The 23,335-nt window shown below is 44.5% G+C and overlaps 1 protein-coding gene across 2 annotated transcripts in view; it reads left to right on the top strand.

The window, feature by feature from the left end:
- Window positions 1–11,920: 11,920 nt before the first annotated feature.
- Window positions 11,921–23,335, top strand: part of LOC105694078 (cubilin-like) — a 57,206-nt gene continuing 45,791 nt past the window's right edge. The window contains exons 1-2 of one of the 2 annotated variants that reach the window (XM_048654547.1): window positions 11,921–12,219; window positions 12,593–12,872. The gene's annotated coding sequence lies outside the window, so the exon portion shown is untranslated. Of the gene's footprint in view, window positions 12,220–12,592; window positions 12,873–21,329; window positions 21,353–23,335 lie in introns of those variants that run through there. The other variant, XM_048654549.1, reaches the window with a different exon arrangement.

Below are 23,335 nucleotides of genomic sequence, written 5' to 3'. Positions count from 1 at the left end.
TTGGTACCCCCCCAAAAATTTCTTCTCCCCCCTCCCCCCCCCCCCCCCGCCGATTTTTCTCGTTCTTTTATTCCGCTATTGCGAATTTCTAGGCCGTTGAGTTTCTCATTTTTTTTTACGCGACGCTCGCAGCGTTAGGCTTTTCCTTCGATCCGATAATCAGAGGAATCTTTTTTTTTTTGTTTTTTTTGTTTTTTTTTCTTAAAAAGAATCTCGTAAAAACGTCGTTCACGAGAATCTATTTCTCGCGTGGAAAGAGAAAAAAAGGCTCGAGTTACACCCTTTTCTTAGCCACCCCCTTGCCCGGCTTTTCTCCACATCCCTTGTGTCATATTTTATTTTCATCTTAAGTCCCTTATCGACGATAGCTACGCACGATACTCCCTGCGATACGGTGCCTATAAGATTCTATTGGATTTGGTTAAAGATTTATGGACCGTGGGAGGCATTGCCGAGGTCTAATCCAAATAAACTGCTGTTTTCATCCCGTAGCGGCTAAGCAGCGAACAAACTGTAATATATGTATTTGTTGGAAAGGTTGTACACGCTGCTTTTGGAACTCTGATAAACTGCTCTGCCTCCCATTTTCCAGGTACACGCGGATTTTGTACGCAGGATTAAATATCCATGTTCGGTGTGTGTATATATTCGTTGATTTTATCTACGAGGCTATACAACAAAAAAGAAATATAATAACGCAGTTGAACGAGTCAAATTAAATTCCGCATTGCGCACGTGAATTAGCTGGGAGAAACGAGTTTTGCTTTTTTTTTATTTCACAATTTTTGTGCTTTTTTTTTTTACTCTCTCGTTATATTCAATATTTAAAGTATTATTTAATTCGCTGGTTGAAAAGTGATTCAATTGAACGGTGAAATTGAATTTGAATGAAATTTAATTTAATTACGTGGAATAATGTCAGTCAGATATCCCAATCCTCGAGAGCAGCAGCGGCGGCTTCGAGTGGGGTAACCGGAAACGTTGAGCGCAAAGTAAAATAATGTGTAAGTGGGGTATCAAGAGCAAATATACTACTTCAAAAAAAGAAATAAAAAATATAATAATTACGTAACGTCGCACAAAAAAGTTCATCGCAGTGTCGGAAGTGGACGAATTGTATCGATGTAGTCGATAATTGAGGTGAAATTGATTTTGAATGGAGCAAAAATAGAGCGAATTACTTTCAACGAGAGATTCTCGCCTCGGTGGCATCGGGTTTGGTACAGCGTTACCGCGAGGTGGTCTGCGGTGGACACATTAATTCGTAAAAATGGTTCTCCTTGTGCGGTAAAAGAGAGTGGAAAATATTAGTACGGAGCAGGGTAGAAAAATGAAAATAGAACAAAGAGACGAGTGAGCGGCGAGACGAATGGTGAGAAACCGCGCGAGCTGCGACGTCGTCCGCAGAAGAAGTAAAAAAATTAGAGAAAGCAAAAGTAGAAGAAGAAGAAGAAGAAGAAGAAGAACCTTAAGCGCCTTTTGTTTCCACGAGCCAAGATCTGACCCTCCCCATTACTCGCTCGGCTCTCGTCATCGCGCGCTACAATTTTACGTTCACGTTCCGAGGCGTGTCTTTCTCCAGCTCTTTTATAACTGATTTCGTAAAGAGATGAGATAAAACGCGTCCTCCACAGACGTACACGTTACACTGCATCGACGCTGCGGTCCGCAAGGAGAAAAAAAAAAAAATGGTACATTACATCTCGCCAGATCGAGAATCTAGAAAAAGATAAAAAAAAACAACGGTTCACGAGGGTGTTCATTTCACGAGGGATTCGCGAATGGGGAGATGATTGATCGTATATATATATATATATACGTCCGGAAAAAAATTATTATTCATCATCTTCGCATCGCTAAGGATAAACAAAACGAGATGTGAATTGAAAATATATGTACGCGTATACTTTCGCTCTGAAAGGAGATACAGGAGATTCGGAGGGTGAAAAATATCGAAGAGAGGAGAATAAAACAGAGAATAAAACAAAAAAGAAAGAAAGGAACCGTAAAAATAAATAAACGAAAAAGAAAGGAGATAAAATGAGCCACCGAGTAAACAATCGGGCGGACGTATAGTAGAGTTGTTTCGGGTCTTGGCTCGTTCCCGCCTACCCTGTAGGAATCGTGTCTCATTGTCGTTCGCTATTGAATAACCCTTTCACCGAGAAAGAAGGCCAGGCCACGTCGCTGATTATTTCCGCAGATAAGATTTCGCCGGAACCAACCCGGCAGCATCACCCTGTAGATCCCGCGGTACTGGAGCTGAACGAGTTTGCCAGAAAATCTGTTTTCTCTTCGCCTCTCTGACAACGTTTTGTTCCTGATTCTAGCTACCCGAAATAACGGCTGAGTATCCCCGGAGAAAGACGGTCGCCGCCTTTTTCGAACGCTTTAGCATCACGCCGATTCTTTTTTCTCTCCATCTCCCAGCGCTCCTTCTGATATCTCTCTGAAATAAAAAGAGAAAGTTGCCGAAAAAAAGGAAATTTTTGAATCCCTTCGTCGCCGGCGACGAACCTTTCACGTTACCCCATTTCCGAAAACATCGCCGTCGGAACGAAAGAAAAAAAAACAAAAAAAAAAGAAATGAAACAAACTTCGCTAGAACATTTCATTTTCGGTAAACTGACCAGACCAACGACGCGTTATGCGCGGAGAATATCCAAGGCAGCGAATTCCGGACCTAAGTTTTCCGTGAGGTGTCGGCCGATGATTAGTGACCCGAAATTTAAAGTTCGCGGGGAGTTTGAGTCCCGGATCCCGCTGGTGGTTTGTGCGGCTCGGAATGAAAAAGTGCGTGTTCAAAATTTTCCCTTTATTCAATGAGCCTTTCTACTCTTGTCTCTCGCATCTGTTCCCTGAAAAACTTCGCGCACCCCGAACTAACGCGAATTAATTCACGGCCAATATCGATCGGAAGTTTCAGAAATTTTAATTCAATGAACGTTATTCTTTTCCAGATTAATTCATTTCGTTTCCGACGAACCCGCGCCTCGAACGAGAGTTCGAACGTACTTTCAACGGTTGTACAATGTACATACATCGCCATGTACATGTAAAAGATTGAAATCTGAGCAGCCGCTGGTAAAAATTCGAAAACGTAGAGGGAAAAAAAAAAGGAAAAGGCCTGCAACGGTGTGCGAACGTACGTCGTACCAGAGGCGCCTGCACGAGCTTTCGGTCTGTTCGCTCTGAAAATCTCATTCGGACAGATCAACGCTTGCATATATAAAAGCGGCTTTTTCCAACGTTTCATCTCTATTCATTGCGTTCCTTCTGGTCCCAGCTCCTCGCAGCCGGAGCTCCGGCGGATGCGGATACGGATGCGGAGGTGGGGGTTGGGGGCGGGGGGGCGGAGATAGGTGTACTGCTCGACGTTATAATACAGCAGAGAGCGAGGGCAAGGTACGGCTGGCCGGGTGTGGGGAGAAAAATATTTTCCATTATAAGCAAGATACCGGTGGGGTACGTACCTATACCTATAATGCTCTTTTCCATGCGGGGAGCTTCGAAGATTACGTAATTGCAGCATAAATCCCGGGGCCGCATACATCACACCGGCGCGGCCGTTTCATTGGTGTGTACATATCCGTTTCTCTTATCCTTCGGAATGAACCGGAAATCGAAGGAACTGCCGCCGCTGCCGCTTTCGCTGCACCCCGGCGAAATAAATATTTACCGGCAAATAATATACAACCGCGCATCCGTACGTCGAGTTCGAAAGATATGAAGTCACATTGGGAGAGTTTTTCCGGGCGGAAAAATTTTTCCAGAATAAAATTAAGAACCCGATGGATATCCGGCTCACGTAATGGCCACGAGGAGCGAAAACGCCCGCGCAATATTGAGAGGGAGTAACCGAAACGATGGACGGAAACTGCGACTCCGGCGCGACGCCGTATGCATGCAGTTTGCACGTGTGTAATTTTATGTGTACACTACGTGACGGTGGAAGCGAGAAACAAACGTGAAACCGAGGTAAAAAGACGGAAAAAATATGACCACAACCCCGGGCCCGAATCGCGTGGACCGAAATGGAAGGATCGCGCGCTAGAATTATCGGGCGAATGTATCACGGGTACGTACGTACGAAGACGAGTTTCCATATCCTCGTACCCTGCGACACGGTAGAGTGAATTTCCGAGCATTCATAGTCCTCGATGGTAAGGTCAAGAGAGAGATCAAACTCGGCGAGGACTTAGGACTTATGTGAAATTGTACAAGTGTGGTATATAAATGCGTGCACATATTCAAGAGAGTTGTAGAGAGTAGAGGAGAGAGGAGAGTAGAGGAGAGGAGAGGAGAGGGAGTAAGCTGGAACTACTCTACTCTTGACTCTCGACTCTGTGGGAATCGCGATGCCGAGAGGGTGGTAGGAACTTGAGGGATGAAGTCGAAGGCGGTCGAAGCGCGCCGGGAAGGAGAGGAGGAAGCGGGAAGAAGAAATGGGGAAAAATTGTGCGGCTCCGCTCCAGGGGTGGAATAATTGAATAGCACTCCAAATAAATAAAAGAGTCGCCGACAATATTACGCTCCTCCGGCGCAGCTTCGAAGACAATCCTCCGTAATTTACTCCGTCGTATACCTACGTTAATATCGCGTATCGCGGTGCATTCGGTCCTCTGATACCTATAAGAAATACAACGATCCTGCTACGCGCGAAAATATTTCGCAATCGCGCCCTGTGAACGGCAGCCCTTAGGGTCGGGAGAAAGGGAAGAGAAAGGGACAATGTAGGAGATCGCGAGGGAAACGTGTTTAGGAAAAGACGAAATACCGCGTCGTACGCTGCTTTTGTACGTCCGTTTCGGCCGGGGGGAGGGGGCTGTAACTTACGGCAATTTCCATTAAGAGGCACGATTCTGAGGATTTATTAGATCCGCGTCTCGTCCTGAACCGCACGGGGATACCGCGCGGACGTCGGTACCGGTTGCCGGGACGCCGGTGGGTCGGCACGTGCTTGTAAAAAATGGCGTAGAGACAGAGGAACCGCGGGGGTAACGTAAGAAACGGTGAATAAAAGTTCGGGGAATTTTTCTCGAGGGGGTGGAGAGGGGAGTTTAGCTAGTCGTCAGAAGGTCGGTCGGTCCAGAATTTATTGCCCGGAGAGCGATCGAAATACGAAAAGAAAGTCGAAGCTTGTAAGCATGTATAATAGTCGCCATTGACGAACGAACCGTTCGATGAAAAGAGAGACAGAAGAAGAGAAAAGAAAAAAAAAAATTGAGAATAGGAAGGACTGTAAAAGGATATATACGATTTCCTAACGAAGTTTCTGTTTGTTTAGGGATGAGGATCGCAACGGCAGTGTATAAGCTGCAGAGATTGGGCAAACAATTCTGCGCTCAGCATTCTGTGCGGGGGCCGCATCCTAGGATCGAGGATCAAAATCTTTTTCATCTTACTGTTTGTTTCGTTCGGTATAGAAAACCGAAGCTTATGTATATCCCCCGTCAGAGTTCCGCGACCCCGTAGCGACTTGCAGACGATTGAACGACCGGATCTTCCGGGACGATAAATAAATATCAAAAACCCTAATCGAACGGATGTATCTGCGACTAGTGCTGTCGGTAGGTATGATTTTATCTAGAATTCTAGAGTCCGGCTTTCAATCACGAGGTACAATAAATCGTGCGCTATAGAGGACTCCGCGCTGTTCGGCTACTTCTGTTGAAATAACAACGCTGTAAATATATCTTATTGGGTGTTGGACTTTCGCCATCCTTTATTTCCACAATTTCAAACATTCGCTATAGTCGGGACGAGTTATTCGCAAATATCGTTTGAATCGATCCTCGCGCCACGCTTGAAATTAGAGATTTCAAATTAATTTTTCCACTCGGTTTTTTTACGCGGAAACGAGAAAATAAAAAAAAAATAAAAATCAATCGCCTCGATTTTTCAAAAATTTTATCAACCCCATGACCGCGCGTTTACTCGCGCGGCTTCACTGTGACGTGAAAAAATAACTGAAATTTTAACGTTCCTCGCCTCGTTTTCCAGCAGAATTTATAAAGCGAAGCTTTTCCTTTGTTCTTTTTTTTTTTCCATCGTTTTTCACAAATAAACTATTTGCGCGATGTAAAAAGGTGTCGTTGTCGGCCCCGCTGCCGATGCAATTAAATAATCAGTCGCCCCTTCGCGGTGCACTGGAAATGAAAGTCCACCAATACGTAAATTACATAATGTATAAGGGCGATATAGCTGTGTTGTTCGGTATGTACGTGAAAGAAATGGTTTCGTGGTCAGCGAGGCACGACGTGGATCGAAGATCGTTTCTGGTTTGCGGCATCGATTCGGTACTCGACTCACGTCCGGTCGGGGTGACGGAATTGTTTTCCCGACGAAGAATTCGAAAGCCCGCAGGTACCACTATAGTGGACTATAAGGAGTTATTGGTTTTAATTTTTCCACGCGAAGAGTAAGAGGTTATTTTATACGAGCTTTTTTTTCGTTCGCTCCGTTGCTGTACGGCTTTAAAATTAATTAAAAATGTACCCACCCGATATTATTTTATGCATGCAAACACCACCCCCCCCCCCCCCCCCCCCTCCGCGTCTAGCCGCGGACGAGACGACATAGTTTGAACGAAGACGGAAGAAAAGAAGAAAGGTAAAAATTGATATGCGTAATACGTGCACCGCGAAGTTTGTTCTCTGTTCACAAACTTTGTTCTTTTTATGCACACTTTCACGTTACTCCGCTTTCAATTATTCACCCATTTTTTTTTTTTACCCGCGATTCGCGAATACGTGGTATTCGCAGCGTTTCACTCTTTGATCTCCGGCGAATTTTTCTTTTTTTTTTTTTTTCTTCTTTTTGACTCACAAGTTGACAAAACATTGACGAAAAATTGTCGATTCATTTCTAGACTGCGGAACGTCGATGCCACCGGCTCTAGGGCAGTGCAGTCGCACGTCCGAACTTACCTATGTATGTGCAGGTAGTTCAATCTTTGACACCGTAATCACCGCGCCATTTTATTATCGTTGTTGAGAAATTGCTTTGCAATCAGAATATTAATCCTCGGCAAGCGTTGCCGAGAAGAGAAGATTAATCTTCATTTGACGAGATTAATTGTACAAATATTGATATTTCCAACCCCACCGTGCCCGGGGAAGTGGAGTCCCTTCTCTCTTTCTCTTTCTCTTTCGCTCTCTCGTGCTTGCCATCTCTTAGTTTTCCTCTTTTTCGTTCCTTCCATCTCCTGCCCTTTTTACCCTCCGTGCTCCGTGATCCGTGCCCCTCGCGAGAGCTTTTCTTTTTTTCTTTTTTTCTATTTTTTTTTTCTTTTTATTTTCTCTTTTTTTTTTGTCTTGCTAGTGCGGCAACATTTATATGGGGAGGGTAGATCTCTTAGTAAGAAAAAAACTAAGCCCCGGTTTAGCGGAAACGAGGTAAACCGTGTTTTTCACCCTTTCGTCTTGTTTTTCGTTATAAAACAGATGCGGGGATTGTCGGACGCCAGAAATCGGTACGATGAAAAAGCGCGTAACCCGTACAGCGGATTGTACGTAGGAAAATTTGCCTTTGCAAATCTGGGTGAACGATTCTTAACTGATTTTTTCAAACTTTAGAATTCAATATCAGAGAAAGGAAATGTGATCAGGTATACCGGGAACACGGCGGACCCGTGTGGTTTAATTTAGAGCGCGTGGAGCTGGAAAAGTTTATGCATAAATTCAGTACCCGACAAAAAATCACATTGCTGAGCAATTAGTAGAAAATGTAAGCAGCGAAGGAAAATATTATGAAATTAAGCCGGAGTGCGCCGGTATGGAAAAGTTTTAATTAGAAATTATTATATTCTCTTTATTAATGGAACAGTAAACGTTGGGAAGTAACTTTTTTTTTCGTTCAAAAAAAAAAAAAAAAATAGCAAAGGGAGCATCGATTGTCATTACATAATTATTCCGAGCATCGAGCAGATCATCGCGAAAGTTCGTCGAACGCGGGGTTGGAATTGAAAAAAAAAAAAAACATCTTTTCGCCATTCGCTCGAGTGATTCACCAAAAATCTGATCGTCTCGCCGTACGGTTGCGATCGAACACGGCGGTTGCCTCGGCTCCGCTCGATCCGGCATATTAGACGAGGACCTGGGTTTAATGTAGCGGGTTTCCAGTGATTTATGAGGGGGCAATGAAAAACGATCGCCTTGCCGAAAACAAGCGGAAACTAACTCGAAGAACTGCATTCAGCTGCGGTCTACTACCATTAAATTCCACGCAATAATTACGTAACATTAATTAAACTATGATACACATCACTGACCCCAGCTGTGGGCGAAACGAGCGGAAGCAGATGTGAAAAATATTCCGCGGAATTCCCGAAAGCGTAATTTCGGATAAAGCGAAACGAAACAACGCTCCATACACACCTCTGAAGATATCCCTTATCTCGTACCCGCTGAAAGGATAGCTACACGCCTAGCTACCCACCTACCTACGTACGTATGACCAGACGATGTGAGTAGCCGGGTGCAAAATGTACACGGGATAAAAATCTAGCGGAAGAAAATTTTCACCGTAGTATAGCGGCTGTGAGCGAGTCACGTAAAATCCGCGTACAGCCGGAGACGGCGGCGCGGCTTGGCGGGTCGAAATTAAAGCTACCCTACCTCTCGGGCGTGTTGCAGGGAGCGGAGCGCGGAGTTACTACGCCCGCACTTTTAGACCCATTGTATAAACATTGGCGTTGCTCTTACTACGGTACAGCTGCCAAGGTGGGTTTGTACGTACATATTGTATACACACGTGTATATAATGTATATACGTATACGTATATACGTTATACTCCCAGGATGATCAAATTCGCGGTTCGCGGAGAGCTGACTGACTGGCTCTCCGCCCTGCTGCGTTTACCGTACGAAACGATAGCGAGACTTCTCCACCGGAAATTCTCTGGCGCTGCACCGGCGAAGATCAACATTGTCCGAGTTTTCTATATGTGTATATAGACACGCGGGTGCTGGGAATATTTTCGCAAGCGATTTAACAGCGGGGTTTAGAGTTTTTTAGAACTAAATCAAACAGAGATACGCGCGTAACGACCGTATTGTCAAAATATTAACCACGTTTCTTCGTTCGTTCGTTTTTTTTTTTTTTTGTTCTACTTTTCATCAACGCGTACCAAATGTGGTGTGGAAAATTTTGCGGACCGGTTGTTTTTGTTCGCGTACTTAGTTGAATTTGTTGAAAGAGGATATCCCGTATGGTTTGTTTGAGTCTAAAAGTTTCGTTATATTTCGCGTTACAAAGCGCGCACGGGGGTAAGGGGTGCGTGCTTATAGAGTTGACAAAAACGCGTTGTATAAACTCGGTAGGTGGAACGCGTTTGGCAAGAGCTTTCTCGAGCGGCACTCGGTGGTATTCGTGAGCTCGCTCGAGGTCTGCGGGAACGTTTTCAAGGGGAAGAAAGGGGGGTGGGGGAGGGGGGAGGGGGGATGGGTGGGTGTGCAGTGCGGAGTACATTTTGTAAAGTTTGAGGAAAGCTAAGGGTACCTTGTAGTGTCATTCACACTCTGAAGGGGTGCGTCTGCCTACCGTCCAACACCGACATCCGGAAACACGACTACTTCCCGGCTCCTTTGTCGCGTTGACGTCCCGAAAATCGATCTTTCGAGGAGTCAGACAACCCCCTCAGGAAAACTCGGAGGTATAACGGGTGACCCGTGGAAACACCCGAATATTTCGAACCCCATGATCTATCCGAAGTATTCCAAAGTGTGGGAAACTAACTCTGCGTGAAAATTTTTTGTATATATCGTATATTGTATATATAACGCAGCCGCTTTGTCGAACTTGTTAACCTTCAACGGCTGATAAACTGGATACGGTTTATAGGGCAGAGTTAACTGGGCCGAAAAAGGGCAACGTGTGTTACCGACTAAACTGCGGTTCGCGGAAACAACGCTTTGGCGTATCGACGGCCAACGGGGAGAATCAATCGTGCTTCGATTTCGTTGCGGGGTCGTTGCTGTACCTCCGGGCGGCTTGCCGTTTATTTAAAATTGAATAAAATCGAGAATCGTTGAATACAAATCACCCTGTTAATTCAAATTTGTATTTTAAAAAGCCGAAAGTGATCTGTACGGTACTCGCCCCTTTTTGTCATAACGACGCGTGCACAAAAACGCGAACGGTAAAAAGAATATTTGATACCGAGGCTCTGGTCGACTGATATATATATATATCGATGTTCAATATATCTATGCTAATGCGTTTCAGGTTCAGAAATCCGTCGGCTGAATTGAGCTGCGAAATAATCTCATCGAGATATCCTTGATTTTTTACATTCTGGAACTATAACTCGATCGATTTCATGGATAGATCAATTCAATTAACAGATTCGGATCCCTGAGTTCAAAATGAATATTGATACGCTGAAGCAGAAACTAATCTTCGGTGTCGAAATGAAAAAAAAATAAATAATTGAATCCGAGAATATTATATAACTGATAATAAATAAAATCAACGTTACAACATGGTGCTGTACGCTTATACAATAGCAGTGATGTACAAACGGAATAAAGAAAATAAAAAATCTACAATCATAAGAATAATAATGAACGGTACGAAATACCAGATATACATACGCGATGATTCGTCAATTAACATTTTCGGGTCAGCAAATATCGGGATGTGTACCAAGAAGGTAATTAAAAAAAATGCAGCTATACAACAGAAGCCTGGTGAGAATATGAAGTATATTCCTCCGCCCCGTCTACATCGCGGAGCGAGTTGAAAATAAAAATCGCGTCTCTGCAGTGCAGAATGAAAGAACTGTAAAATGGAAGGGGGGGGGGGGGGGGGGGGTCATGATCTCGGGGGTGCGGAAACGTAGTCCTCCTCCTCCCATTGCCGCGACTCGACTCCCGACTCGACTTGTATATAAGTCAGGGACGATTTTCCTAATGAAAAAGAGGGCGGGGATATCGAGACGGGACTCTTCCTCCTTATTCTCTACTTTCGTCCCGTTCCTACTCTTAACTTCTTCCTCTTCGTTGTCGTTATGTAGTTTTCGTTGTCCCCTAGCTAGGATGGTTCGCGAAGCACTGCAGGCATCCCTGTTTAAAGTAGGAACTTGTACGTACAGGGGGACGGGCGAAACGCCAAAACGCTTTATGAAGCCTCATCTACAACGGGTTCCTGCTACCCGCGCATTTTCCGCCTCGCTCGTACTTCTTCCCCACGTCGCCTACACTGTATACCACCCTTATACCGCTTTTGCGTTCTTCAACCCCTCCAAAAAGCTCTGCGGCTTTCGCGACTCCACCTCCGGCATCGGGGCGTCCTCATATACCCCGGGGGTGTCTCCATTCTCGACGCAACGATGATCAATGGCCGTTAATATCGAGGTTTCGCGGAGAACTTCCCATCCCGCTATTTCTCTACTTATATACGTATACGTACACACCGCCGTGTACCTCCGGCTACGCCACCGCGGCGACTAAAGTTTCAAGAATTATCCACGTGACGTCATTTTCTTCGATCCACATCTCCGATCACCAAGTCGCCCCTCGCCTGTGCCCGAAAATTATCAAGTTTCTCAATTTTCGATTTTCGAGTCGTTTTTGAAAATCGCGAACACGGAGTGCAAGTTGTGGAAAAATTGTTACCGCATAGTTGGAGGTATACCTATACAGGTACAGTGGAAAGCACCATTGTTCGACGGGGTCATCGCGTTTTCCCACCTGATTACCCAGTCTGCCCTGGGACGCGTTGACGAAACATTGAAAATAATTAGCGCGCCACAGTTCGGTTTAATTACCCCCCTCGTTCTCGGAATAGTTATAATTTCATACCCCGCTGGTAGGACTGGCTGCTACCACCGCTGCGACCGGGTGGGTGGGGTAGCCAGCCGCATGTTTTTGAGGAATTGCCAACCGGGGGCCAAACTCGCCCATTTTCATTCCTGCCGTACGCGATCACCGATGCGTCTTATCCGCGTGTATGTTCGTCGTGAAAAGCTGTGTGTTACAATTGCTGTGTGTACACGTGTACGGATCTGAACACGTATCTCCATGTAAACTCTTGCGAAAAGTTTCCTTGCGGAGTGCGGGAACGCGAGAGAGCGGCCGTGGGTATTTTATTTCGAAACTCCCGATAAAACGGCATAAAGGGACGACGATTGAAAACCCGTATAGCCAGAACTTTGGAGCGGTAACTAATGGCATAAAATAACTTCGGAATAGTCGATTGGTGTACGTGAGCCAGAAGGTGAGTAGAAAAAGGGGGAATTCCCGTAGCCCCGAGGTTAAAGTATTGTTGCCCAAAGTCTTCTCTCCGTGACTGTTTCGTAGTTTTCCGTGTCATGGTTCTACCCAGAGAAAAGAATTTCGTGCGAGTCTCCGATTGGGCTCATTCTCACAGCGCGATAAACCTCCGAACGCGAAACGCTGTCCGTTCGAATTTAACAAAAATTTTCGTCGATTAATTACGAAATTAACAATAAATAAACTGAAACTGTGACAATCCAGTTCATATATTCCCCTCTACTATTCGAAAATCATACAACGACGTATTCGTCGACGTCGCACACGCTTCGGTTGAACCAAAACATCCAAAGGTCAGCCCATTGTTTACTCCGTAGCTCGGACTCGGCCGCTCGGCTCGACGTTGTACGCAGTATTCCACCGTCTGAGGAAGGGAACGTTCTCTCGGTGCTACACGACGCTACGATTCATAATCCGAAGAATAGTTTGAACAATCGTCGCCTCTGCGGAACGAGGAATACTTCGAAAAATAAGGTAATAACAAATAGTATCGGAGGTTGTTGTCGACACGTGGGATGGATCCAGGCCCGAATAAGTGGAGGGGAAGCTGCGAAGGAGGTTCAAAATTTTCACCTTGGCATTACGCAGAGTGGTGAGGTAATATATTACAATTATTTTTATTTATTGCCAATTTCATATAATGTGCCAATTTCATATCATGTGTGAATAATTACTTGCCCGCGGATAACGGTGGGTATAATATTATGGAAAAATGTTGCTCGGTATTTCCTGTATACATGCATATACGTAAAAAGTTTTCGAAAAAACTACGCTCGCCAGTTTAACGAGGAGCTCATTTCACGTTGATGTGATAATCTAAGCCGTTGAAACGCCTGCGGTAGCATAATTAAAGAAGAAAATAAACTGCAACAAAAAAAAGAGGGTAGTTGATAAAAGATAAAAAAAAGAAAAAAAAAAAAAAGAAAAGAAAATAGAAGTGGTAAATTTAGTCGCGCATAAGTAACTTAATTTTTTTTTTTTTCATTTACTTTTTTCTTCTTCACCTTCACCTGCGTGTCGTCGCTCCGGCGTACTTCTATATTACACCTAATAAAAGAAGAAAATAATGCGCGCCGGTGTTATATGGAAATACGGGGAACACCGGGGCCTTTATACATATACCTATACATTCGCGAAAAGTTAAGGGTCTTCCAGGTTTCTAGACGTTGAGATCCGGTGGTAGATGGGACAACCTCTTCCCAGCTGGTGCCCGCGCCACCCCAGAAGCTTAATTAATAAAGCCTCTAGCAGCCGCGTTCTTCTTCTTCTCCGCCTCCTTCATCTCGTCCTTCTCCTTTCTATTCTTTTATTCCTCCCTTATACCTCCCTTACCTTACCCCTTTTTTCGTTCTCAAGAACCTGCAGCTAGTAGTCTCTCCTCGAGTAGGTATTCGCGTACCCATTGTTGAGCAACTTTTTAATTTTCATCGCGTGACCCACCCCCCTCCGTTATTTGTCGAAGAATTATCGTTCGCCCTTTTTTTTTTTTTTTTTCGTTCCTCTTTTCACCTTTCGAGTCTACTTTTTCCTTTTTTTTTTTTTTTTTGTTTTTTTTTTTTACATCTCACCCCAAACGACGTTGTTTGAAATATCTGAAAACGTTGCGAAAAAAATAGACCACACTATTTTCCATCCGGTTGACGAATTTTCGCGAAACCACGCCGGGAATTTTTATCCATTTTTCGCTATAATGCGAACGCGAGGCGTCACACGGCTGAGTAGCGACCTACCTTTTCTACTCCGAGCTTCTGCAATATTTCAACGTCTGGTGGCATTGTTTGCCGTTGTACCTTCTTGTTGGGGGCTTCTGGGTGGGTACAGGGCACAATTCGCATAATAGGTGGTATACAACGGTGTAATATATAGCTCCCTGAGTCGGGTGGATATATATACTTCTTTGTTTTTACACAAAGATTTTTTCTTTTTCTCTTCCTTTTTCTCCATTTTTGCGAACCGTGAAAAAGAAGTTGGTAGAGTTTTCTTTTTTTGTTTTTTTGTTTTTTTGTTTTTTTTTTCTACTTTTCACTTTTTCTCTTTTTTTCAACACGGTTAGAACGCTCGAGCGCCGGTCGTTCGTCTGCTACCCTAGCAATTCAGGGTGTAAGTATATATATATATATATATTACGTCCAAACTTTTCACCTGTATGATTGAGGGTACCGAAAAATTTTTAATCGCCTCGTGGAATATTTTTTTTATTATTTTTTTTTACATTTTAGTTTTTAATTTTCCTCCTTTCTCTCAAAGCCCACAAGTAGTCTGCGGACGAATTCTGCGAGGATTTTTTTTTGGCCTTCTTATTTTCGTGCCGTTGAGATATACGTGGAACACGGTTATTATACGTGTAGACGGAGGTGCAGCGGATTATGCCCCGCAGCTAGACTCGACGACGCCTCGACTCTTGACTTTTGACACGCTTGTTACTATTGCGGCGAGAAACTGAGGGATGAGAAATGTGATTTTATTGCTACGGAAAAAGCTGGGCCGCCATAAATTTTTCAACATAGTTTTCTCGCTTCGTCGAAATTACTCGAGGCCTCACATCTCGTCTTCGGAATCTTCGGAGAGACGAAAATATCGGAAAATTTTTTCACCGATATCACGCGAAATCTATGGCGTCGCGTCGAACACCGTGCATTTTATACGTCGCCCTCTTCCCACCGCTTTCACATCACCCCGCAGTAAATCAGTATTCCTCAGATTTTGTCTCACCGTGATCTATAGTATATCTCTCGGTATTCCCCGAATCGAATGCGTCATTTGTACAAACGTATGTATACAAATTTATTTCAAATATCATACACCGTACACGCGTATCTCTATTCGTTTACCCCGCGTCTGTATCGGCGTAAAAAATTACCGTCAATTCGCGGTTGTTATACATATACAGGTAAGGTTTTTTCGACCGTAACTTTTCACGAGAGAATGGTTTTCACGATGTGTATATATGTATGTATATATGTATTTCGTATGTACACGCGGTCGTCTATTTTTTTCCTTTTGATTTTGTATTATACGACCCCTGCCAAAAAGCGTGACGTCATTTTTGCGATTCGTTCTCATCGTCAGCAGCTGTAGAGAGTAATCAGTCAAACGTGGGCAAATAACCGTCGGATATAAAATAAACGAAATAAATCATCTTTTTTCCCTCGATGGTTATGGACGTGTGTGTGTGTGAAAAAAATAATAATCACGATTCACGGGGCAGAAAAAAGCCTTGATTTCGTTCGTTTCGAATTTCAATGTAGGCGTTTACCTACCGACCGTCGAAAATATTCTTCACAGCGCGCGAACTACGTACTTTCGCGGTTTCCGCTTCATAGACGTACGCGTGCCTCCTTGGATTTATACATCCAACGGCGATTTCCGCAGGGGTAGCGAGAGCGCGGTGGATGCGCGGCTGATCAATTAATCGTCGAAGGGGTAAATTACGTGGGTTATTTTTTACTGTTCCGAAAGTTACCGCACGGTTGATACGTGGAATTTACCAGTTCCGCGAGTTTACGTTCTCCCGGCAGACGACGACGACGACAACGATCGCGCACACACGACCAAGTATAACACGGAAACTTGCTACCACCTAATTGCGACTACCAATTTGTCACGTAGACAAATGGTGCCTCATCAGGGCAAGACTCCAGTCAGAGTTTTGGTGTGTCCCTCAACGTTTCTTGAGTCGCTTGCGTTTTGCCCGACGTGAATTGGTTCAACGGGTACCTCCTTTGTTTGACTTGGTAACGCAAACCGCGACGTCTGCGCAACGACCAGATTCATTATAAACAGGTTATCGAAAAAACTATAACCGATTCGAATCGTTCGAGAGTTGAAATTTTTTTCCCAAGGATCCACCGATCTTATCCGCGGGAGAAGTTTTTTTTTGTTTTTTTTTTTGCGAGAGCTACGAGGAGGAGATCGGGTGGATTAGATCGGTCTTTAATTTAAGAAACGCAACGGGACGGTGAAGGAATTTAAAATGAGTCTAACGGACGTGCAAAGATTTTTAAATAAATTATAGGGGGGGGTGGAAAAAGCTTTCAACGGTCTGTGTCACCGATTCCCAACGCGGTGACCTGAGGAAACGCGAACGACTCGAATACGCCGCGATACTTTTCTAAGGGTCGAACTTCATCCTCCCATATATATATATATATACAAAGTAACTTTTGAGCTTAGAAAGTTAGCGCACACGCGAAGTACGTGTGCGGTTTCAATATATGTACGTGAAAAAAAAAAAACAAAAAAAGATCAAGGAAAAAAAAAGAAGGGTTCGCCAGCCTCTGCCGGAATCAAGGGAAAATACATTACACGATTACCTAACGGACTAATCCTCCAAGCCCTCCGGCAAAAAGCAGAACTGCTTAAACCTGATTGCCACAATTGCCAGGATGGATATAAGCGCGTTGAACCCTCGAAGTTAGAAAATTTATCATATCTTCGATTTTTACTACGGTTCTTTCTTACACTCGCTGTTGCAATAAGAAAAAGAGGAAAGAAGAGTCGGAGGGGCGAGTGCTCTTTCGATAACCAACGGTCATCGGCAACATCGAGATTCTGAAACGAGCGTGGGGCAAAAAGAGCGCCAGCTCGGTGCATCGGCTTTTACGTTTTTGCCACGAAAGCACCCAACGTTTTACGTAATACTGAATACCGAATGGAGTCTAATTTACCCCGGAGCACAATTTTCAAACAACTTTAACCACGACGCATTATATACACTGTGGCTTTTACTTCTAGTACGTATGTATATACATGCATTTATATATCGTTGCACCTCGCTGCAGTCTGTACAACCACCGTATATGCATACGTACACGTCTCTTTGTCTCTATGTATATGTGCACTGCGCATACAGATTATATTAACAAGGCAAACATTGCGACATAGATTACCCCGTGCATAGGATTGTTCCACTAAAAGCTGACTACTGGATTAACGGAGTTAATCTCCCAAATGAACGGCACCATTCTCCGCGACAAAATGTACTAGAAATTATTTTCAACAAAACCGTTTACGCTATCCAAATTCAGCGAGATCTTTCGTGATATATTTTTTCTTTTCTACCATTTTCGTCTCTCGCCTTTTTCTCTTTTTCGATACGAGAGAAAAGAGAAAAAAATACAACGTCTGCGGGTATTGAAAAGAAATTTGCATGGGTAAATGGCGAGGCGTGTGTAAAATCAGCCGGCGAATGTAGTGTTCGGAGCTAGTAGTTCGGCCGTTGTTTGGGTCGGACCTTCGCGCTCGCCGTACGCGTATAACGCGGTACGGTAAGTTCCTCTCTACGTACGTATAGCAAGGGGGCGGGGGGGGGGGAGGGGGGGAGAGGGAAAAGCAGGCATCCACTTTAGAACCAGTTCGACTAACTGAATCACAGTAATTTCTGAAACACTTTAGCGGGCAATAAGCTGCATTGAGCGCTTAATGGAATTCTGAACACGACCTCGAAAACCTTCCCTTCAACGAATATCACGTATACATGGAATGACCCATGCGAATCCAGCCGTCGTACACCAGACAAAACGAACACCTAGACGAATGCACGTACGTATATACGTAGACGCGAAGCTATGCATGCATAATTAAATTCCACATTACGGGATTCATTGTGGACTGAAATTAAAATATTTCGCACGTCGTAGAACACTCGCTGAAAGTTATCCCCGCAGTTGGATACATTAGTTTTTCGACTCGAGTCCGTCTCCTCCGGTTCGAGTAGTTACATGGACTTTTAACGGAAATCATAGAACTTTTACTGCAGACGCTGGAAGGTTTGATACTCGGCGGAGCTTATGGCGCGGAACCGCTGAACGGTGCGAATCTTTAGAATTTCATTTGTCGGCCGAGTAAAAGGTAGAGGGGGATAGGGGGGTTCTAAGGTCGGTTCGCAGGGATTGAGGGAGCAAAGGAGGCGAGAGAGGGACGTTGGAGTCAAAGTTTTCCGGGGACCCCTTGTGTATAAGGGATGGGGGGGGGGAGGGGGGGGGGGAAAGTTTTCCACGACGTTGACAAGTATTCTTGGCACCGAGTAAACCCATTGGGATAAGAGTTGGACGGGTGAAGAGATATACCAGTCAGCTTCTCCCGCTTCTTTGCTATTTTTGAAACAAATAGGCGGGATAGGTAGGCAACCACTCGCCCGTATACCCGGACTCGGGAAACGGATTTTTACTCGTCCTCTAAACAATGAGTAATCCTCAAAGACGTTTCGAAGGAGAGTGAGCGGGAGAAGGGCTGATCGAAGGAAGGGAAGGGGGCGAAAGCTTATTAACAAAGTTACCGAGAAAGTGCGAAAACTTCTTTCAGTCTCGTCTCGACCTGACGAAAGACTCTGTACTTAACGATGTACATGCAATATACCGATACCTATCTATAGTACACCTATAAGAAAGTCTGGAGAAGCCCGTTGTATCGGGACACGCTTATACTACTTGTTTGCCAAAATGTTCTCTTCCATTTTTTACCCCCCTCCCCAAATGATGAAAATTCCTCGTAGATCGTCGGTTAACTACACGTCCGCCTTCGTCAGTCCTTTGATTATTTCGACGCCGGAAATTAGGCTGAAAAAAACCAGATATATTAAAATATCTCGGCGAGCCGCGTGCTGTTTTTGGTTAGCGCCTTATGTCTACGTACAGACACGCGAAACGGTGAAACGCTGAGAGGATTAACCGGAATAAGCTCGGGCGCGCCGAGCTTTTCGCGTTACACTCGAGCCTGCAGGTGAATAGGGTGAGAGAGGGTTTCGCGGCGTTGCTGAAATACGGTACAACTATAGGGTGGGTAGGGCTACGTATACCGACGGTGAAAATACCCCTTGCCCGATGTTTTGCGGCTACGAAATAACGAGCTGAATTATACTAACCAGAAAATACAAATGCGGAGTAGGTATACTGCGAGCCACGTAGAGCAGCGGTAGGCGGGGCGGGCTGCCGCTCTACCGATGTTAAAACCACCTCAAAACTCATTGAAACCTCCGTACGCCGTTGAAAAGCTCGGCGTGCAAGTCTTGATACCTTTGACGAAAATGTTTAGCGCAAATTAGAGGATGCATTTCTCCGTGTAGGTAAAGCAAAGCTCGATACACGAGAGAGAGAGAGAGAGAGAGAGAGAGGTTGCGATGCAGCGGCAGCATTTTGCCGTAAGTAATGAAGATCCTCGTTTTAATTAAAAAGTATGGATGTGAAAATCTATCTTCTCGATATTTTCAGATACACGTATACTATGTATATCGTCCGTCTGTCACCCGCGTAATACCGAGTGAGATAGGTAGGCTGGAAGCGATGTGCGAATCGTGGGAGCTTTCGGGCCATACCCGGTCGGTGAAACCCTACGTCGTCTACGGATCTTTCGGGTCCGCAATAGCGGCTGACGATCGATTAATTTAGTTTCGGGGTTCTGGGAGCGCGTTGATAACATTTTCTTACCCCCTGAGCTCGAGCGTTGAGTCCAGGGATGTAAACTTCCGGATTTAGCTAGAAAACAAACTGTATAGCCCTGTTTACACGTGGCTAGAGGGGCTTCCGGATAAGGTAATATTCGCCAAGTTGTAAACGCAGAGCCTAGCGGAGCAGATTGAAATACTTTTATAGAAACATTTTCACGGTAGGAATTAACGTTCCCTCTTAAAGGCTCCCGTAGGGCTACCGACGCGGTGCCACCGCATCTGCGAACGCAGTATCCATAGTTAATTTTAATATATAAGCTTTCGTATGAAGTAGGTTTCCAAGCTTCCGCCAGGCTTCGTGTAAAGGTAGATCATAACGCGGGACCAAACTGCAGGGGGGATAGTTATCAGAAACACCTGCAGGTGACTTTGTCATCGTTATAACAGCAGTTTGGTCGTTAGCGTAACATTTGGACGTCGTGTTGCCTTAATAACGGTTTACTCAAGTGTATAAGGTATACGTGTAGGGTACCCACCCGGTTACCGGGTAAAACGCTCGTAACTCAAACGTTGGACTGAAAATCGTCAAAGTGCGGAGTCTGGACAGGATTGATGTAGCTGGTAATTAATGAAAGTGCAGCAAAGCGTGTTGCACTGCATCACTTTTAGAAATTGTTGCTACTCAGAGGCGCTGTGAAATTTTTAACTTTGATTTGTGACTCGCGAATATAATATTTGAAGAACAATTTTGTCTCGCTCTAGCCGCCGTCGGGGAAACGTGAAAAAAAGAAATAGTGAAAAGTGCACTACGTTAGTATATTGCGATCCCGGTTTATTCTCAACTCCGTCTAGCGGATAACGATATTGAAAGAAATTTTCGAGATCGTATCAGCTTTTCGTTTCAGAAATCGAATTCTTACTCCAGGATCTCGTCATCTTCTTTTTTTCTCAGAAATGAAGGAAAGAGAAAACTTCAGATGTGTGCTGAAAATTCGATCAACCGATTGACACGGTTTTTCGCTATTTTAAACAAATCCGTAGCGATCCTCACCTCCGAACCAAAAGATTGGAGAGCCGAGTTTTTAATAAAAAAGAAAAACTTCGCAATGTTGCCACTTAGTTCGTAGAGAGAAATAAAAAAGAGGGAAAAAAAAAAAAAAAGGGTTGTAAAGTCGGTAGCAGGGATAGCTGATGTAGCGTCGAGACAGCTTCTTGGTGCTACGGGAGGTTACCTCGGGGATATAGCTGGAAAGAGTCCCTCGGGAGAAGGTAAATACGAGATAGGGAACGAGAATGGAAACGGGAAACTGTAGAGGTAGAGAAAATCGGGGAATGGGTGACTGCCCAATTAGTCTGGGGCGCCGCGGCTGTGTAACTACTTAATTATTTTGAGTTATCGGAACGGACATCGTCCTTGGGGGAGGGCAGGGTGGGATAGAGAATTTCCGCGTTCTCCTTTACCCCGCGTTCCGAAGAGAGAGAGGGAAGTGTGATAAGTGAGGAGAGAAGAGCGGAGAGAGAGAGAGAGAATAACCCCATAGATGGGAAAAGAGCCGGAGGAAGAGAGGAGAGATTCACGAATCCCCCTCTGGCGCGAGGTCGGCTCTGAGATTGCCGACATCCTGATTAGCAGTCAGCCAACATACCGAACGTGATGCTGCAGAGTTGCCTCGATCGACTACGCGCTCCTCCCGTAAGAATCTCCACGATAATTCGCCAAAATATCCCAACTTTAACTCGAGCTTTCAATTTTTTTTTCGCTAAAAATCGCTCGAATATACCTTTCTTTTTTTTCTGCACGGTCGAAGTAGATAAGTATTAATTTTTTCATAAGCTCGAGCGTCGTTTGGTAATTAGTGGAGTCTCAGTACCGTGAAGAAATCGGTGAAGAGAGAGAGAGATCCGTGGACGGGGGGGAGGGGGGGGGGGGGGGGGGGGAACGAAGCGGCGAGTTGTCGCTCGCTACGCGTAAGAAACTTTTTCGATTATTAAAAGAGGGTTTAATATCGCCCATCAGGTACCGTAGCGCCGGTGGTGGCGCGCGAAGATGGCGACTTGTGAAAAGGACCGTTTGAAACTTCAGCTGGATCAGCTTACGGCAATGAGAGTCTGCAACAAAAATGATCAGATTTAGGTGCGACGAACGAGGCAATATCGAAGAACTTCGACGCAGCGTTCGGCCATTACATTATTTTCCCGCTTGCATTTATAAGACCGATACCCCTGAGCTGTGGAACTTTTCTTTTCGTTCCCTCACTTCTCATTCATCATCTGACTCTGCTTCTTATTATTTTCCACCCGATATTGTACGAGGGAAAATTGCGAAACAAAAATTTTAAACGCGACTTCAGCGATCTCGTTAAGTTTCTCTAACATTTATAGACGAATGATGACGGTGCACTGCAACTGCCAAACTCTTGTTATACCTTCGTTTAGTTAATGCTAAATTAGCTTGATCGATCCCCGTCGTTAGCCAAGAAACTCGCAAGTTTTACTCTCACCAGACATGACAAGGAGCTATTTTCTAATCAGGGGAGGAATGGGAGCTTTGCCCGAAGTTTTGAGTCGATTATGTTCCGTAAGGGGTAGTCTCGCCAACCCGTGACTACTAGTTTTTATGCCCAGGTCACCAATTTCTCTGTCACACGAGATTTTGGCTCCTACACTCCCTAAGTATAACTACAAATTTTATTATAAGATAAACTTTTTGCAATTCCACGGTTCTTTTTATCGCGTTTTATTTTTACTTCATTCTCTGTTCCCCCCCTTTTTACTTTTTCTCTCTTTCTCTCTTTGATACCCTAATGCAGTGGAGGCAAAGTTTGTTTTATCTCTCCGCAAAAGTTATTGCGGTTTCGAAGCGAGTGCTCTTGAATATTATTCCATACATTCGAGTGGCCGTTCCTCGAATTATTTTCAAACAAATAACAACGTTGCTGAAAATCGCTTTTTTTCAATATCGGCGTAGTTAACGACGATAAAGAAAAAGCGGGCGACGGTGATGATAAAATTGAGTCTACGATTCGAGCGCAACTGACGATAATATTTCTCAATTAGCGTGAGAAATTACGACTGCGGATCGGTGCGATTCAGGTGATACGATGCGCTGGATTTTTGCACACAGCATCGCTTGATTTATCTCACGAACTTTCGTCTATCTATCGACGTAATTTTTCCTCAGCCTTCAACGCGGCGGGTTTATCGGCGGAGCGTGTGAAAAACCGAAGATTTTCTACACGCGGTCAGAACGAACGAACCCCCGAACGGCAAATAATTCACCGAACCTCGCCGAAGCCAGCTGCTGTGCAACTCAATGAATAATTAAACCCATGGAATCCGATTAGAAGAACGCGAATAGAAAAGGGAAAAAAGAACCCCACACAATTCTACTGCGCGAAAATTTTTTATCGGTAGAAAATGAAAAGAGAAAATTTTTTTTCAAAACGAATCGCGAAATACTCGGACAGCCGCGATATAATAATATGTGCGTAAATTCAAAGCTGGGAAAAGTTGTGAATTGGAGAGACATAATTTCACTCGGTTATAAATTTCCGCAATTGTATCGGCGTAGGGTTCGGAATTGCCTGTATTGTATTAAGGTGAATAAATGTAGGAGGATCGTAAAATTTTCTTTCCATTATTACGGTACAGTGGGTGGGTTTCACCTTCGCCTTAT

This window comes from Athalia rosae, chromosome 4 (assembly GCF_917208135.1).
Source record: "Athalia rosae chromosome 4, iyAthRosa1.1, whole genome shotgun sequence".
NCBI lineage: Eukaryota > Metazoa > Arthropoda > Insecta > Hymenoptera > Athaliidae > Athalia > Athalia rosae.
This window is presented reverse-complemented; position numbering and strand designations above follow the sequence as displayed.